The sequence below is a fragment of the Bufo gargarizans genome, chromosome 4, assembly GCF_014858855.1.
Source record: "Bufo gargarizans isolate SCDJY-AF-19 chromosome 4, ASM1485885v1, whole genome shotgun sequence".
NCBI lineage: Eukaryota > Metazoa > Chordata > Amphibia > Anura > Bufonidae > Bufo > Bufo gargarizans.
In genome coordinates, this window is record NC_058083.1 from 373,509,387 (window position 1) to 373,527,214 (window position 17,828).

At 43.4% G+C, this 17,828-nt stretch overlaps 1 protein-coding gene across 1 annotated transcript in view; it reads right to left on the reverse strand.

Annotated features, from left to right (window-relative positions):
- The window catches only part of FAM120B (family with sequence similarity 120B), a 133,689-nt gene that overhangs the window by 55,362 nt on the left and 60,499 nt on the right, over positions 1 to 17,828 (reverse strand). The window lies entirely within an intron of this gene.

Genomic DNA, 17,828 nt, shown 5'->3' on the forward strand with positions numbered 1-17,828 from the left:
TTTTTATAAAACTATTTGCTAGTCCCACAAGAGGACTTTAATAGGCGATCTCTTAATCAATTCTATAATGCATTGCATATCAAATATCCACCAGCAGGTTGCCCCAAAGACAATAGCCTGCTACGAATACATTGAAGGCAGGCCTTAGGCCTATTGCACACAAACGTGTGCGCTCCGTGGCCATATTGTGGACCGCATTTGCGTATCCGCAATACACGGGCACCGTTCCGTGTGCATTCCATATAACGGATGCGGACACACTCACTTCAATGGGTCAGCAAATCCAGAGATGCGGAATGGTGCGGAACGTAAGCACGGAACGGAACCCTACAAGAGCACTACGGAGTGCTTCTGTGGGGTTTCGTCCCGTACTTCTGTTCCGCAAAAAGATAGAACATGTCCTATATTTTTGCAGAACGGCCAGATCGCAGACCCATTAAAGTGAAAGGGTCCGCAATCCGCTGCCCACAGACGGTGTTCGTGCATTGCGGCCCCCATTTTGCGGGCCGCAGCACGACCACGGGGCGCACACGTTTGTCTGCAGGAGGCCTTAGCCTTAATTAGGCCCTAGGCTGCCATTCCAAGACATCGGCACCCTGCGATCTCTTTTGTGGGGTGCCGATGGGAGACATTGGGAGTCTACATTCTCTAGATCTGCTTAGATGCCATGGTTGCTATTGACCGCGGTATCTAATGGGTTAAATGGCCTTGATCGGCACTTCTGCTGGTCTGGCCAGTTAGAGCAGGAGCCCAGCTTTCAGATGAAAGCAGAGTTTCAGCTTTCCATTACACGGCAGACCCGTGCAGTGCTTAGAATCGACCGCTGTAAAAAGGCGGTGGCCAAGCCTAAGGCCTCTTAGTGACCACTGTAAAAAAGTGTATTGGTGGTCACTAAGGGGTTAATTTATCTACAGTACTTTGTGTGCACTTCAGGGTGCGGTACTATTTCCTAAGGTCTCTATTTTGATGTACATGTTTAGTAATAGGTGAGGCAGTTTTGCTAGGGGGAATTCAAACTGCTTGTTTATTACAAGACAGGTTATAATCTAGAACACGAAAAAGTTGCAAACCAACAATCTTGTACAGAGCTCCCATGACCGGTTTAACTGGCAAACTCTTGGTATGCGGAAAGTGTGTGAAACTGAATAACTACATTTTCAAACCCAGATTTACGTCTTTCAACAAAGGAAAAAACTCATGCATTTGTTTTGGCGGTAAAAATAGTAAATGCTCTAAAACCCGCCCATACATAGAGCGGGTAATATTGTACAATGGAATGACCGGAATGAAAAAAGCAGCAACGACTCTGACAATAAACCATGTGGAGTTATTCCTGTGACAATACCCCACTACAGAATACAATTCATTTGTAAAAGAACTGACTGATTTAGGCTACTTTCACACTAGCGTTAATATTTTATGGTATTGAGATCCGTTATAGGGTCTCAATATCGGAAAAAAACACGCTTCCTTTCTGTCCCCATTCATTGTCAATGGGGACAAAATGTAACTAAAAAGAACGGAGGGCTCCAAAATGCATTCCATTCCGTTCTCATACCGGAGAGCAAACCGCAGCATGCTGATGTTTGCTCTCCATCCTGGGATGCGGAACAAGACCCACAATGCAAGTCAATGGGTACGGATCAGTTTTCTCTGACAAAATAGAAAACAGATCCATTTCCCATTGACTTTCAATGGAGTTCATGATGGATCAGTCTTGACTATGTTAAAGATAATACAACCGGATCCGTTCATACCGGATGCAGGCGGTTGTATTATCAGTAACAGAAGTGTTTTTGCTGAACCTTGCCGGATCCAGAAAAAACGCTAGTGTTAAAGTACCCTTTATTAGGTGAGAACCAGAAAATATTACATCATTTACTTCTTATCATTTTGTCTTGAAATATACATTAATGGGATAATTTTTCAGCTTGTTTTGTTGGTTTCCTATGGGGTGTTCATCATTACAGTGCCTCTGCTGGAAAAATAATGTATTGAGATTAAATAAGAGCTTTGTTACAATGGATGTCTGCAGCGCTCCAGCAAAAAAAGCGACACAGCAGGACCCCTCCTTTATAAGTTCCCATCCAGTGATGATAGCGCTTGAATGATTTACAGTTAGAAGCAGATTTGCAACTACCATCTACAACCCTCAACATTAAGAAGGAAAAGTCGTGGAATTATCTAAATCACGGGATCAATATACATGTTAATGATATTCAAATGATAAAAATGGAAACAAAATAGTCAAAATATCTGAATTTTTATTCTGTATGAGCGCCACGATCAGAAATCCTGCACATACATGCTTTGGCATGCAATCACTGAGGCTATTAATGGTTCTCTGAGGAATGTTCTGTCACACTAAATGCATTTGTGCAAGCAAATCATCAAGATCCGCTGTCGGCAGCTCCTTTTGCAATTGCCGACCAATGATGTCCCAGATGTGCTTGATGGGAGACAAGTCTGAAGATGCTACAGCCCATGGTAGTATGTTTAGGCCATGTAGGTTACTTACAGTAGCCTGTGCATAATGTAGCCTGGCACTGTCCAGTTACAAATGTCTCAAAGAACACTTTGGAGAAATGGCTGCGCAACTCGTTCCAAGACCAAATCAATGTAATGCCGGAGTGTACCCGAAATAAAGGCTAGAGGGGTCTGGCTACTGTACACCACCATAATTCCAGGAATAGAGCCGGTGTGATTTTCTCTTGTGAAGGTCTCTTGATGGCATTGCCCACTTGGATTTCAGACCAATCTCTGACTATCATTGTGAGACATAAGCAGGATTCATCACTGAAAAGAATAGACCTCCATTCCTGCGTCCATTGCTGTCAGAGTATTGGCGTAAAGGTCAATGGAACACCTGTAGCTCGACACCAATGTCATGCAAACGTCTTCTGATGGTTTGTGTATACATTGTTTGCCACCCTAGACTGGGGATGTGACGTCCTATTTCACTTGCAGTACAGAAAGGATCACTATGCACCATTCTTCTAATCAAACGATCTGTGCACTCTTGCTTTCATTCCAGTTTCTCAATTTGGGACAAGTGGCGATAACTGAGACATTTACATACATCCCACACGACTTGATCCAACTAGAGGTTTCATGTGGCTAAAAAATCTTACTTCCGTTCTGGTTTTAATGCCCCTCCCACATGCCACAGATTGGAGCTAGGTGCTTGAAAATGTGATCATGTGCAGATCGTAGTGACACCTGTTACAAAGTGAGGACACTTTGTATAACCTTACAGCTTGTCCTTCTTGGTGTTGCAATTTCAATGTTGAGAGGTATCTAAACGGGTTGTTCACTCTGGACACTCTCAAACATATCAATTTTGGAAATATGATTATAATAGATGGGGAGATGTCTCTAATTAGTTCCCCACCTTCATAAACAATCTCCCATGACCTTCCAATAAGGCCTGGGCTACACTACGACTTTTTGTAGTGCGACTGATTGATTTTAACTATTGAGTGACAGCTGCAGTCCAGGATATATTTGGACTGCAGCTGTAATTCAATAGTTAAAAAAGTCGTAGTGTAGTCCAGGAAAATGTGCAGACACTCCCATATCTCCCAACAGAAAAATAGATCAGGCATGTTCAAATGCATCATGCCCAAACGTTATTGATCATGAAATATGCTGTGTGCGAAAAACAGTGATACCACAATTAACAATAGATTGTCAGCAGATTCCATTGAAATTGATGTCAAGTGACATTGATGTTTATGGGCAGCTTTAGTAACTGTGGGTCTCAATGGAGCATTTACAAGCATGTACATGTACAAGTACTTGGATTTCCATTCATGCAATGAGCTCTGTAAAATACTTCACATGAAAGTGATCACTCCTATAGTTACTTGGCAGTAACTGGCAGGGCAGACTGGCCATAAACCCTTCCGGGAAATTTCCTGGTGTGCTGATTCACCAGTGGGCCACTCCAGCCCTCCTCATGGCCATCGGCAAGGTACACAATGATCCAGGGGCAGACTGGCCATAAACACTACAGGGAAATTTCCTGGTGTGCCGATCCCCAGTGGGCCACTCCAGCCCTCCTCATGGCCAAGGGAAGGTACACAATGATCCAGGGGCAGACTGGCCATAAACACTACAGGGAAATTTCCTGGTGTCCCGATCCCCAGTGGGCCACTCCAGCCCTCCTCATGGCCATCGGCAAGGTACACAATGATCCAGGGGCAGACTGGCCATAAACACTACAGGGAAATTTCCTGGTGCGCCGATGCCCAGTGGGCCACTCTAGCCCTCCTTATGGCCATCGGCAAGGTACACAATGATCCAGGGGCAGACTGGCCATAAACACTACAGAGAAATTTCCTGGTGTGCCGATCCCCAGTGGCCCACTCCAGCCTTCCTCATGGCCATCGGCAAGGTACACAATGATCCAGGGGCAGACTGGCCATAAACACTACAGGGAAATTTCCTGGTGTGCCGATCCCCAGTGGGCCACTCCAGCCCTCCTCATGGCCATCGGCAAGGTACACAATGATCCAGGGGCAGACTGGCCATAAACACTACAGGGAAATTTCCTGGTGTGCCGATCCCCAGTGGCCCACTCCAGCCCTCCTCATGGCCATCGGCAAGGTACACAATGATCCAGGGGCAGACTGGCCATAAACACTACAGGGAAATTTCCTGGTGTGCCGATCCCCAGTGGGCCACTCCAGCCTTCCTCATGGCCATCGGCAAGGTACACAATGATCCAGGGGCAGACTGTCTATAAACACTACAGGGAAATTTCCTGGTGTGCCGATCCCCAGTGGCCCACTCCAGCCCTCCTCATGGCCATCAGCAAGGTACACAATAATCCAGGGGCAGACTGGCCATAAACACTACAGGGAAATTTCCTGGTGGGCCGATGCCTAGGGGGGCAGCCAAGCCTTCCTCATGGGAGCCAGCTGGATACCTAACGATATGATGCTCTTAGTAGTAATTAAAGGGGTTGTCTCACTTCAGTAAATGGCATTTGTCAATTAGAGAAAGTAAATACAAGCCATAATATATTGTTATTATCCATATTACTTCCTTTAATGTGATGGAAAACTTTATCCAGCCAGTATACACTGCTCGTTTCCATGGTTACAGACCACCCTGCAATCCATCAGTGATGGTCGTGCTTGCACAATATAGGAAAAAGCACTAGCCTATATGTGCTCCTATGGTTCCAGCCACCAAAGAAGCTAGTGCTTTTTCCTATAGTGTGCAAGCACGACCACCACTGATGGATTGCAGGGTGGTTGTAACCATGCAAACAAACAGTGTATAATGTGATGGAAAAATGAATCCAGCCAGCAAAGGAGGTAATATGGATAGTAACAATATATTAGCAAGTGGCTTGTATTATCTTTGTCTACATGATAAATGCCACTTGTTGAAGTAAGACAACCCCTTTAATGCTCGCAGTATCAGGTGCTTATGCCCCTGGCTGGTGGCCACAGATGTTTTACCGAGGTTAGCCATAACTTCGTCCTCAGGACAGTGAATACTGCGTTAGGGGTGGAAGTATTTTGGCTCGCACTGTGGTATTTGGTTCTGCTGGGGTTGCATTTTGTGCTACACTATTGCTGATCCCAACTACTTCTGTTGCCCCCATGTGTGTTGCCCCGTCTTCTATCACTTTGGACCTGCATATAACAGGTCCAAAGATTATTATTTTTTTTCCAGGGCCACTTTAAGTTCCCACCCCCCCCCCTGGCAAAGGAGTTGTCTCATTTCTGCAAATGGCATTTATCATCTAGACAGAGTTAATAAGGCCCTTACTAATGTATTGTGATTGTCCATATTGCTTCCTTTGCTGGATTGATTCATATTTCCATAGCATTATACACTGCTCGATGAATCAAGCCAGCAAGGGAGGCAATGTGGACAATCACAATACAGGATAAATGCCATTTGCTGAAGTGAGACAAGCCCTTTAATTAATAAGAGCTATTGAAAAGACAGCTCCTTGAAATATTTCCCATTCTAGGGGGAGCTCAGATAGGTGCACCTGCTAACTAACATCTTGTTAAGTGAAAGATAATTAACATTCAGCTGACACATTTCCTGGCCTGGAAAAATGTGTGTCATAGAGATAGCGGCGACTGCATGCCACAATGTGGAAAGCATGCATTAAACAGGATGCTTTACAATGAAAAGGTAAGGGACGAATAAAAACATTATGTGATGGCAGATTTGTCAAATTTGACTGGAATTTTCCTTCAAGCAATATAAGTTTTCTTTCACATAGCATTAATGGCTTCTTTCCATTATTATGTGTATATTTCCATGCCACCATTCCTCCAATTTCTGAAATGGATAAGGTGTGCTTCATAGATAACATAATCAGTGAGATCAGTAAAATCAGCGAAGCACTGAAATAAACACATGCTGAATAAGCAAACATTAGACTTGTGCAGGTGACATAATTGCCATGGGGCTGCGCCCAAGCTATTCTGGCACCAGCATCAGTACGATAGGCCTTGCTAGTGCACTTTGTATGACGTCAACCTTTGACCTCCCTTCCTGAGAAAAGGAGCCACCCTGCCCTAATTCATTACAAAGACATCAAGCCCTTCCTGGCTTCCTCAGGGAGCAATGCCAAGCTACAAGCTTCCTGTGAGAGATCACTCTCCACTGCTAGGGGCATTTCCTTACCATGACTTAACTCTCTACTTGCTTGGACACAGTAATAGATGGAATTATTGCTTGTCACAAGTTACGCTCCATGCTGATAAAACTGAGCCATCAATGGCAACAGCACAATGTTCTCCTAGTTACATCAGAGCTATGTAGCTGAGGTAGATACGTGGCTTGATGGATTATGCAGGATGTGTTATGACGTCAGACAATGCTCACTCCTTCCGGCTGCCACCTTGCTCACCAGTTCCATCGTTTCAGGAGTCTGATGGTCCGGTCCTGGGGGAGGGAGGTCCCGCTCTCCCTGCCAAGTGGGGCTGGCCTCCAGAGTAGCACTTTTCTTCTCGCAGGCTGAGTCCTAATTCCTGGCAGCAATGCCTCTCACTGCCCGTAGGGGGCACTCTGGCTATTAAAGGGCCAGCACACACATCTCGTTCTGGCCACCTCTGGGAATGTGTCTGAGCAATAGGCTCTAGTTCTCTAGTTTCCTGCCAAGGTGTGCCGTTAGCTTGTTTGCCTGTTCCACGTACCAACTTCTGCCTGACTTGAATTTGACCCTTCATTGCCTGATCTACGGTCTGACCCTGAGCTGCCCAACCTGACCTCGGATTGTTTATTGGATTGCACCTCGACCTATCTCTGACTTTGGTTTTACCAGATCCCTTGGTCCGCACCAGTGTCTCTTTACTATTGTGGGTCAGGAGTCACTTGAACAGAGACTACTCCAAGAGACAGCAGCCTGCAGTGGTTTCCCCTACAGGAGAATCCAGATCTCTTTACAGGAGTTCAATGGTGAAGACCAAGGGGGCCACTAAGGTAATACCCTTAGGAGTAGACCCAAAGTCAAATATTTTCAAGTGACACAGGAAATCCATTTATGCTTTGTTTTAGGATGATAAAAATTGTGCCACTTTATTTTTTTCAGTGTAATGTAATTGTGTACTATATCCAGTTTTTTCATTAACAAAAGATATGATCTAGGATAATGTGACTGACAAATCATGGGATAATAGATTGCATTGACCATGCTAATACTGACTATTAATACTAAGATGCTCCAAGCCACATTAGAACCTATGATGCTACAACATTGCAGATGGTTATTACATTAGGTTTCTTAGTAGTACCAGTTCAGGTGCCCAATTATCACTACTGTAAAGATGGCCTTGGAGTAATTGGTAGCTGCCCTTTACACTAGATAGATTCAAGAATTACTTTGGTAATATTATAGGGTCCATTCACAAGTCCGTAGTGTATTGAGGATCTGCAATACACCTGGCCGGCACCCCCCCATAGAACTGCCTATTCTTGTCCGCAATTGCGGACAAGAATAGGACATGTTCTATTTTTCTGCGGAGACGCGAACCAGAAGTTCAGGGCCACGCTCCGGAAATGTGGATACGGAGAGCACATAGTGTGCTCTCTGCATCCATTTCTGCCCCATTGAGAATGAATGGGTCCGCACCCGTTCCCGATCATGCGGAACGGATGCGGACCCATTTGCGGACTTGTGAATGGACCCTTAGGGGAAGTTTTTAGATAACACGATGTTATGAGAGGCATCTGTCGCCAGGACATTGTATTGGGCTATCTACTGCTGGTACACTGATAAGAGGTGACTTTGTCGTTGGGAGACCAATGCACGTCATCTGTGACTTGGGCAACCTAAAAGGGCATTTTTGGCTGAGACACTGTTATGAGGGTGTTTGAATTAGATTTCTTTCACGTGTGCAACTGCGGTTGAATTCCCCCATGTCTTCTGGCATTTCAAAAATACATGTCAAAATTGCATTAGTATGTTCCTTGAGTTAGTGTCCTGTTAATTTACACACCAAAGGATAGGCACTATTTATATCCACAAGCTTTATGGAGCCATGCAGACTTCACTTTTCAGAACTGGTAAAAGTACCAGTTTAAGTGATGTTTACCACTTTAACCCCGCTAGCTAAAACCCCCTTAATGACCAGGCCACTGTTTACACTTCTGCACTACACTACTTTCACCGTTTATTGCTCGGTCATGCAACTTACCACCCAAATGAATTTTACCTCCTTTTCTTCTCACTAATAGAGCTTTCATTTGGTGGTATTTTATTGCTGCTGACATTTTAACTTTTTTCGTTATTAATCGAAATTTAACGATTTTTTTGCAAAAAAATGACATTTTTCACTTTCAGCTGTAAAATTTTGCAAAAAAAAGGACATCCATATATAAAGTTTTCGCTAAATTTATTGTTCTACATGTCTTTGATAAAAAAAAATGTTTGGGCAAAAAAAAAAAAATATGGTTTGGGTAAAAGTTATAGCGTTTACAAACTATGGTACAAAAATGTGAATTTCCGCTTTTTGAAGCAGCTCTGACTTTCTGAGCACCTGTCATGATTCCTGAGGTTCTACAATGCCCAAACAGTAGAAAAACCCCCACAAATGACCCCATTTCGGAAAGTAGACACCCTAAGGTATTCGCTGATGGGCATAGTGAGTTCATAGAACTTTTTATTTTTGTCACAAGTTAACGGAAAATGATGATTTTTTATTTTTTATCCTTACAAAGTCATATTCCACTAACTTGCGACAAAAAATAAAAAACTCTAGGAACTCGCCATGCCCCTCACGGAATACCTTGGGGTGTCTTCTTTCCAAAATGGGGTCACTTGTGGGGTAGTTATACTGCCCTGGCAATTTAGGGGCCCATATGTGTGAGAAGTAGTTTGCAATCAAAATGTGTAAAAAATGGCCTGCGAAATCCGAAAGGTGCTCTTTGGAATGTGTGCCCCTTTGCCCACCTAGGCTGCAATAAAGTGTCACACATCTGGTATCGCCGTACTAGGGAGAAGTTGGGGAATGTGTTTTGGGGTGTCATTTACATATGCTGGGTGAGAGAAATATCTTGGCAAAAGACAACTTTTCCCAATTTTTTATACAAAGTTGGCATTTGACCAAGATATTTATCTCACCCAGCATGGGTATATGTAAAATGACACCCCAAAATACATTCCCCAACTTCTCCTGAGTACGGCGATACCACATGTGTGACACTTTTTTGCAGCCTAGATGCGCGAAGCGGCCCAAATTCCTTTTAGGAGGGCATTTTTAGACATTTGGATCCCAGACTTCTTCTCACGCTTTCGGGCCCCTAACATGCCAGGGCAGTATAAATACCCCACATGTGACCCCATTTTGGAAAGAAGACACCCCAAGGTATTCCGTGAGGGGCATGGCGAGTTCCTAGAAATTTTTTTTTTTTTTTTGACACAAGTTAGCGGAAATTGATTTTTTTTTTATTTTTCACAAAGTCTCCCTTTCCGCTAACTTGGGACAAAAATTTCAATCTTTCATGGACTCAATATGCCCCTCACGGAATACCTTGGGGTGTCTTCTTTCCGAAATGGGGTCACATGTGGGGTATTTATACTGCCCTGGCATTTTAGGGCCCTAAAGCGTGAGAAGAAGTCTGGAATATAAATGTCTAAAAAATGTTATGCATTTGGATTCCGTGAGGGGTATGGTGAGTTAATGTGAGATTTTATTTTTTGACACAAGTTAATGGAATATGAGACTTAGTAAGAAAAAACAAAAACAAACAAAAAATTTCCACTAACTTGGGCCCAAAAAAATGTCTGAATGGAGCCTTACAGGGGGTGATCAATGACAGGGGGTGATCAGGGAGTCTATATGGGGTGATCACCCCCCTGTCATTGATCACCCCCCTGTAAGGCTCCATTCAGACGTCCGTATTTTTTACGGATACACGGATCGGATCCGCAAAACGCATACGGACGTCTGAATGGAGCCTTACAGGGGGGGTGATCAATGACAGGGGGGTGATCAGGGAGTCTATATGCGTAATCACCCCCTTGTCATTGATCACCCCCCTGTAAGGCTCTATTCAGACGTTCGCATGTGTTTTGCGGATCCGATCCATGTATCAGTGGATCCGTAAAAATCATACGGACGTCTGAATGGAGCCTTACAGGGGGGTGATCAATGACGGAGGTGATCAGGGAGTCTATATGGGTAATCACCCCTCTGTCATTGATCACCCCCCTGTAAGGCTCCATTCAGAGGTCCGCATGTGTTTTGCGGATCCGATCCATGTATCAGTGGATCCGTAAAAATCATACGGACGTCTGAATGGAGCCTTACAAGGGGGGTGATCAATGACAGGGGGGTGATCAATGACAGGGAAGTGATCAGGAAGTCTATATGCGTGATCACTCCCTTGTCATTGATCACCCCCCTGTAAGGCTCCATTCAGAGGTCCGCATGTGTTTTGCGGATCCGATCCATGTATCAGTTAAAATCATACGGACCTCTGAATGGAGCCTTACAGGGGGGGTGATCAATGACAGGGGGGTGATCAGGGAGTCTATATGGGGTGATCAGTGGTTCATAAAGGGTTAATAAGTGACGGGGGGGTGTAGTGTAGTGTAGTGTTTTGTGGTACTTTACAGAGCTGCCTGTGTCCTCTGGTGGTCGATCCAAACAAAAGGGACCACCAGAGGACCAGGTAGCAGGTATATTAGACGCTGTTATCAATCTAATATATCTAATATACCTGTTAGGGGTTAAAAAAATCACATCTACAGCCTGCCAGCGAGCGATCGCCGCTGGCAGGCTGGAGATCCACTCTCTTACCTTCAGTTCCTGTGAGCGCGCGCGCCTGTGTGCGCACGTTCACAGGAAATCTCGGCTATCGCGAGATGACACACGGATGCGTCCAGGAGGAATAGATCAACCACCTTCCGGACGCATCCGTGCGTTACATGGTCGGGAGGTGGTTAAAGAAGAACTCCCATAAATATTTTTATTCTCTGACATATTAGAAAGGTACATGGTGTAACCTGTAGAGCAGGGATGCTCAAGCTGTGGCCCTCCAGCTGTTGTAAAACTACAACTCCCACCATGCCCTGCTGTAGGCTGTCCTAGGCTGTCCGGGAAAGCTGGAAGTTGTACTTTTGCAACAGCTGGGGGGCCGCAGGTTGAGCATGACTGATGTAGAGAATATAATTTTCTTACCAGTGTTTGCATTTGTGAGTTATAACCTTCCTTCTGATCCTCAGCTGTGTCATGTGACCAGCACTCTGCCTCTCCGACTGACACAGGACAGGAAGTCGGTTACTTCTCTATTCATTCCTATGAGACTGACACTGAGGCTCCCATAAGAATACATAAAGAAACTGGCTTCATGTCCACACATAAGATGCTGTGTTATTTGGAGAGTCAGATTGTGGGTCATTTATTATTAGATATGTGCCAATTTTTGCCATATATCTTTCACAGTGGATTAGCGCCCGAATCTGTGACTTTTCCCCAGGGGCTTGGTGTGGGTGGTGAAGGGGGTGGGCCTATCAGACAATCACATTTCTCATTTGCTACACCCGTTTTAGGCGTAGAAAATTATCTAAATCTACATCAGCAAGGGAGTTGGTGAAGATTTAGGCCAGCAGTGGATGCGCCTAAGTTATGTAGAGGGCAGCACCTTACTGGCATTTGAAACCTCATTACCTTTCACTGCCAAACATAAAAATATTTGTACTCATTTTGCCTGCATACCTTGGGTCATCGTATTCCCTGTCATGACCTACATATCATTCTCACAGGAAATTGTTCATGTAGTTCAATGGTGGTGGTCCACTGATTCCACATCTTACTTTTGTGGCCTTCTTCCAGTGTTATCGATAAGACAATAAGTAATGGTTTTTAATCTACTTTTATATATTTGCCAAAAATGATCAATACGGTTAAGATAATCTTAATAATTATAATCTTAATAATCTATCTACCTATGTATCACTCGTTTCTTGTTATTAATTAGTCATACAAAATTTGTTAAATTTTTAGGGGGAAAACACATTAAACGGAGCGAACTGGAAGAATGTGTACCTTCCCCCAGCTGTCCTGCAGAGCCATCTGCTTATACTAGTGAAAGCCAAGGCAGATGTGAGGCCTGCATTCCAACCTTTGAGTTAACAATAGTTTTGCTGACAGGTGCAGCCAGCCAGGAGCAGATGACAGGCAGGTGCGCGTGCCGTTGCTTACTTTCTGCAGCCTGTCTCTACGGTGTCCCGCCCTTTGGGTAACACCTGCCGCTTGTGGACACAGGTCAGCTAGAAAACAATGTAAACTCTGACCGCACCCTGCATGGACTAATGCTCAGGTCCTTACCTGGACTCTGCTACTTGCCTCCCAGTAAAGTAAACAATCACTTCTGTCAAACATACACGGAGAATAGAGATTTAATGAGGCAAAGGTAGGTAGGTTTGTAGCAGGTATACATACAATTATCTACTATTCAACCTCCAATGTAAAAGTACCAGAAGCTACCACCTATGTGCAAGTATGTATCTATGGATTCTTGTTCACATATTATACTACTACTAATTGCCATACTTTGTCAGGATTTGCTGTCAAATAAAGCCTCCACTTTTCTACTCAGGGAACATGAATATTTTGGACTTTAATTACCCGGGTGAAATAAGACTGTGTGGTCCAACTCCTCCACTTCCCTGAATTATTAATCTACTGAAAAGCATGCCCATGCTGTTCATATACAGTACAGACCAAAAGTTTGGACACACCTTCTCATTCAAAGAGTTTTCTTTATTTTCATGACTATGAAAATTGTAGATTCACACTGAAGGCATCAAAACTGTGAATTAACACATGTGGAATTATATACATAACAAAAAAGTGTGAAACAACTGAAAATATGTCATATTCTAGGTTTTTCAAAGTAGCCACCTTTTGCTTTGATTACTGCTTTGCACACTCTTGGCATTCTCTTGATGAGCTTCAAGAGGTAGTCACCTGAAATGGTCTTCCAACAATCTTGAAGGAGTTCCGAGAGATGCTTAGCCCTTTTGCCTTCACTCCTGCGGTCCAGCTCACCCCAAACCATCTCGATTGGGTTCAGGTCCGGTAACTGTGGAGGCCAGGTCACAGGTTACACAGCCTGGAGGTGTGTTTGGGGTCCGGATGGAATAGCATGCCGCTGCAAGAGCTGCTGTGGTAGCCATGCTGGTTCAGTATGCCTTCAATTTTGAAAAAATCCCCAACAGTGTCACCAGCAAAGCACCCCCACCTCCTCCTCCATGCTTCACAGTGGGAACCAGGCATGTAGAGTCCATCCGTTCACCTTTTCTGCATCGCACAAAGACACGGTGGTTGGAACCAAAGATCTCAAATTTGGACTCATCAGACCAAAGCACAGATTTCCACTGGTCTAATGTCCATTCCTTTCTGTTCTTTAGCCCAAACAAGTCTCTTCTGCTTGTTGCCTGTCCTTAGCAGTGGTTTCCTAGCAGATATTCTACCATGAAGGCCTGATTCACACAGTCTCCGCTTAACAGTTGTTCTAGAGATGGGTCTGCTGCTAGAACTCTGTGTGGCATTGACCTGGTCTCTAATCTGAGCTGCTGTTAACCTGCGATTTCTGAGGCTGGCGACTCGGATGAACTTATCCTCCTCAGCAGAGGTGACTCTTGGTCTTCCTTTCTTGGGGCGGTCCGCATGTGATCCAGTTTCTTTGTAGCGCTTGATGGTTTTTGGACTGCACTTGGGGACACTTTCAACGTTTTCCCAATTTTTCGGACTGACTGACCTTCATTTCTCAAAGTAATGATGGCCACTCGTTTTTCTTTACTTAGCTGCTTTTTTCTTGCCATAATACAAATTCTAACAGTCTATTCAGTAGGACTATCAGCTGTGTATCCACCTGACTTCTCCACAACGCAACTGATGGTCCCAACCCCATTTATAAGGCAAAAAAAATCCCACTTATTAAACCTGACAAGGCACACCAGTGAAGTGAAAACCATTTCAGGTGGCTACCTCTTGAAGCTCAACAAGAGAATGCCAAGAGTGTGCAAAGCAGTAATCAAAGCAAAAAGTGGCTATTTTGAAGAACCTAGAATATGACATTTTTTTTTAATGTATATAATTCCACATGTGTTAATTCATAGTTTTGATGCCTTCAGTGTGAATCTACAATTTTCATAGTCATGAAAATAAAGAAAACTCTTTGAATGAGAAGGTGTGTCCAAACTTTTGGTTTGTACTGTACATGCTGTTCATATACATGGAGCCCAGCATGTCTAACAATTTCCTAAAATATGCTCCTACCAGAATTGCCCCTTCACATGTGGAAGCACTCCAATAAGCGAGCACAGACTCTCCGGTTTATGAAGAATCCTCCTGCTAACAGAATACAGACTGCCATAAGTAGAGGTCTGAACATTACTCAAGGGTTTTCAGGGCAAGAGGCCACAATCGAAATAATCTGCAGCTCAGGAAAGTTTCTCATCTGATTTCTGTCATTCTGTAATAAGTACATATTCACATCTATGCAGTTCCTTATTATAAGTCAACTTTTAAAAAGTTTTTTTTATTTGATGGTCTATCCTTAGGATAAGATATCAATGTATGATTTTGGGGAGTCAGACCCCAGGAATTCCACTGATCTGTAGAATAATGGGATAATGGTGTTCAATGGAAGCCACTACACTTGCACCCGCTGCTGTAGATCAGACCATTTAGTCCTGTTCACTTCAGTAGGCCAGCATGGAGGATCCATGTATGGACATTGCTATGCAGGTTACTGAAGGGAAAGGGGAGGGGTTGGACTCTCACCAATCATTGTGACATATTTTAAGATCTTTATTTGTCCTTTTAGGCTATAAAATTCAAAGCTTTTAAAGCACATTACTTTTGCCTAGTTTATCTGACTACATTTAAATGGTGGAAGAAGTCCATTAATAACCAGTGGCTTTCTAAAGCGCTATTCTAACATGTGATTACACTGTATGATATCTGCCATAATTCTGTACTTTTAGCTGAATAATCTGTAGTCATTATGTCTGCTCTGTGCACACTTGCATTCAAAAAAAGTATTTTGCCACAGAATAGCTATCTGGATGCACAATGGGCAGATCGTACTATGAAAGGATTTTGTGACAAAACATGGTATAGACTGGGCCTGACATACGTTACTCTACTCCCTTTGCCCGTCATCTTGAAAACCTATAATCATGGATACCCAGAAATAATGGGGGACAGGGTGGGACGTGATATTAGAAAAACAAAGAAGTGAACTACAGCGATTTCAGTGTAATAAAGCTAAAAAAACAAGCTTATCGTGGTGCCTATGATAGGCATGGGCTTTTAGTGAAGAATGACATCTTGTAATATTGGGATTTGTTAAAACAAGATCACATATATGGGCTGCTATTTAAAGAGAAGCCAATTTTTTTCCATATCGGAAAGGCTTTACACCACGTTTTTCTCATCCGTTTACTGTATTTTAAAAAAGTATATGTTAAATAGATGCCTCAGACTGATGCCATACAGTGGCATCCGTTTACCATAGAGTTCCATTGTAAAAAATATATATATATATTAATAAACAAATAAATGGTATCCTTTTTTTTAACCGTTGTAAACAAAAAAGTCGTTATTTTTTTTAACCAGACACTGTAGGATAAAAGAAAACATGGCGTGCTGTGTTTTTGTGAACCCACCTTAAGAAAAAAGGATAAACAGTTTGCTCTGGCCAAGCAAAGGTGGAGTATGTTTTCAGAACTGTAAAGCAATGTTGTATACCATCTATGCAAGGCTAGAAAATTCATGTAATCAGAAGGAGCCTGTCAAACTATTTACACGCCCCCACTGTTCTTGCTGCATTCTTTCAGAAACTGGTTTAGTTGAAGCTCAGAATTATGATGTTTCCGTGAAAACATAAAATGTACTTGCTGAAGTCACTGGGGCATATCACTGCATGCAGGGAGTCATGTAGTCATTCCCCTATCCTTCCCAACTCACACTCACAGGCCTCCCCTTTCCTTCTTGACATCAGCACCTAGCCATGCAAAATAGGACACGGGCACAGAAGACCTCGTTCAGCCGATGGGATCCTGACATGTACAGTGAGCGGTGGTGTAGACCTTGGCTTCGACCACATTTAACACCAATACACAATTCTCTTTGAATGTAGATGACCCATTGTTCTTGGCACCCACATGACATTGTGAGGCATATAGTTTAACTCAGCTAATTTATTGATATTAGATGGCATGTCAGAAAATACACTAGAACCAAAACTGAACCGAACCTCAAGCACAGAGCAGATAATGTTAATCTTGAACTCAGCATTAACCAATAATTGGTCTGTACATTAAAGACAAATGAATACAGATACCATCTGAAACAACTCCAAGTATGAAGAAAGGGTAATAAACAATCTCTAAGGACACAAACCTTAGCAGAAACTTACACCGACTGGTGCCCACTCGTCTAGGTCTGGACACCTAAGACTGTACTGCACATCACCTCACCATTGTTGGCTTGCCAATATGGCCACCAAGAGCAGGGTGAATTTCTGTACAAGTACAGTGAATCACCATCCATAGCTTTTTTTCTCATATAACCACTGTAGATCATAGTCATGTAAAATAGTCCTGCAAAAGTGAGTAAACTAGAAACATTGCAAGAAAATATCTAATTTCTCAGGAAAGTATCTATTTTACCAAGGGACTTCCTAGTAACTGGGGCTTACAGGGGTTTGGCCATCTTGGACATTGAGGGCATAATACATGGATATGCCCCCAATCTCAGGGACCTGCATCTATATTTAGAAACCCTCCATTTATCTCTATGGGAATGCTGAAAATAGCCGAGTGGCTGAGCCAGCTCTTGGCTATTTTCGGCAGTCCCATAGAAATGAATGTAGGCTGGCCGTGCATGTGCCCTGCATCCTCCAGCACTTTTAGGGCTCCGTTCTAAGTATTGGCGAGGGTCCCTGAGGTAGGACTATAATTTACCAGATATTGGTGGCATAGCCTAGCGATATGCTCCCAATGGCTAAGATGGGAATACCCCTTTAAGTGTCTATCATTTTCTTGTCAGACTTTTGAATTACTTTTTTTTTTATGTCTTTACATCTACAATTCTATATGTTGTAGAAATAACAACACTGATCATATTACCAGTACAAGTTACCTTGTAGCTTATCAGTACAAAACACAGCACACAAAGCCGTCCTCAGGGCAGTGATACACTTGATACTGCAGTATTTTCTGCTGCACTGTGGTATTTGGCTCTGCTGGGACAGTATTTTGTGCTGCACTAAGGTACTGCTGGCCGTGTCTACTTGTTGTCCCACCTTCTATCAATCTGGATCCACCTACAACA